Consider the following 2,066-nt stretch of genomic DNA (forward strand, 5'->3'; position numbering starts at 1 on the left):
AAAATTTGTTTATTTTATTGTACTTTGTTTTTTTTAAAAAAATAAAAACAAAGTATAATGAAATAAACTTTTTAAGTTGGAATTTCCAAACTTATTGTGTACAAAATATATTATAACACCTACACATTAGTGGTGCTACTCCCCCCCCCCCTATTAAAGAATAAAAAATTACACTAAAAACGCTAATATTTGCTATCTTTTTCATACTTTGTTATGATAAAATTTCTTTTCAATAACAGCTTTAAAAAAGCCTGGTTTCTATCAACACTTTAATGCAAAATGCATTTTTGATTGATCTCTGACCCTAATTAATGACCAGGGTTGATAAGTGATTGAGCCGGGTTTGATAAAATATAGCCGGTGCCGGGTTTGTGACCGGGGCTGCATAAACATTTATATATACAACTTAGTTTCTCCGCGCAGCAGCCTTGCTCTGCAAGGTTCGTGTTTCGGAGTTAAAGAGTTGAGAGAGGGTACCACGAATAACAACTAAAAAAAAATGAAAAAAAAAACACAAAAAAATGAGTAGCCTCCTTGACTGTAGTGGCCCCCCTCGGGCCTTGGGGAGGTGAATAATCTAAAAAAAAAAAACATATCCTAAAGTATATTTTTTAAGTTCAAAATTCATGTAATATTTTGAATATATATGTATATATAAACATTATGATCAACATGATCATCATAATCATTATTACTATCATCATGATCATGATTATCTTCTCTTTTGGCAAATAGTACACCATATAAACACTAAAGTTTATATAAATATGAATACTTCTCCCCAGAATAAAGCAGAGTTATTTGCAAAGAAATTTTACTCTAATTAGACTCTTAAATCTAATGGTCATACTTTTCCTGCCAGTTAAACAGATTAACCCATTGTTAAACATCCAAACCACTCTGGCTTCCAATGCTAAAGTTAATTCTCAATTAAACACTTCTACAGTTTGTGCTCCAGACAAGATTTCCTTCATAATCTCAAAAAAAATCAGACCTATGTTTTTATATGATTCAGAATCAGTATAATGTATTCTATCATAATCAATAAGAAAAACAGGGGGGGGGGGATTAGTTCATAAAATGCACATACATATAACTGTACTTATCTCCCTACATTTCAGCTAATGTAACAATACATCAGTAAGAAACCGAATAACAATTTTAATATTCGAAAAATCAAAGCCAATTTGAAAAATTACTTTACACAAATTATATTCTAAAAACTTCGATTAATAAATTACATTTAAAAAAAAAATCCACAACAATGTTAGGAATCATAGCTAAAACCAGACTATGAATTAAAATATGAATAATTTTTCAAACTTAAACTTTAAAATATTTTTCCATTTCTTAATCAGCATAAAGTTCTTAATCATAACCAGATATAAAATAAAGGAGAGTAAAAACTGCACACAAGACACACACACACAGTTTATTTTATGATTATAAATTTGTATGTGTAATGTCATTGTACATGGTTTTCATTATTAATGAAAATCAAACATAGTGACTTATCTTTACTTTCTTAAACTTATTTTTTTTCATTTTTTTAACATGATGTTAATATTCAATTTATTTATTATTCAAAACTGTACAACTATTTACCATAGCTTTTCTTCCAGTTCCACTAGAAAAACGTTTAAAATTTAAACTATTAACCAATGGATTGACTTTGAGTAGAGCTTGCCCAACCGACATTTTAGAGATCTGAAGCGAACTTTAATAACTTATTAACCTTTATTATCGTTTATTCCAGTTATTAGTTTTTTGACGCGTGCGCAATAAGGTGAGCACATCAGGGCGTCTAATGTACACAATAATTTTAATCAGTCATAGAATTTAAATACTATGACTATGTTTTAATGTTATGGACGTAAATTTTCTAATATTTCTACTTTCTTTGCTGTGGGAAGCAGGGAAAGTAGAAAGTATATATATACATAAACTACTTTCACACACATTATTGAGTGCATGCAAAGCTTGATTTCAGATAGATTGAAAAATACTAAAATAAAATCGACAGTTTTAACGCTGAATGAAGAGAAAAACTTTTATATAATGCGCAT

General features: G+C 28.9%; 1 long non-coding RNA gene across 1 annotated transcript in view; it reads right to left on the reverse strand.

The window, feature by feature from the left end:
* Positions 1-1,748, reverse strand: part of LOC100213524 (uncharacterized) — a 9,169-nt gene extending 7,421 nt beyond the window's left edge. The window contains exon 1 of the long non-coding RNA XR_010637391.1: positions 1,606-1,748. This is a non-coding gene — a long non-coding RNA (uncharacterized LOC100213524). The remainder of the gene's footprint in view (positions 1-1,605) is intronic.
* Between the last annotated feature and the right edge of the window lie 318 nt (positions 1,749-2,066).

The sequence above is a fragment of the Hydra vulgaris genome, chromosome 03 (genome assembly GCF_038396675.1).
Source record: "Hydra vulgaris chromosome 03, alternate assembly HydraT2T_AEP".
In the NCBI taxonomy this organism is placed as follows: domain Eukaryota; kingdom Metazoa; phylum Cnidaria; class Hydrozoa; order Anthoathecata; family Hydridae; genus Hydra; species Hydra vulgaris.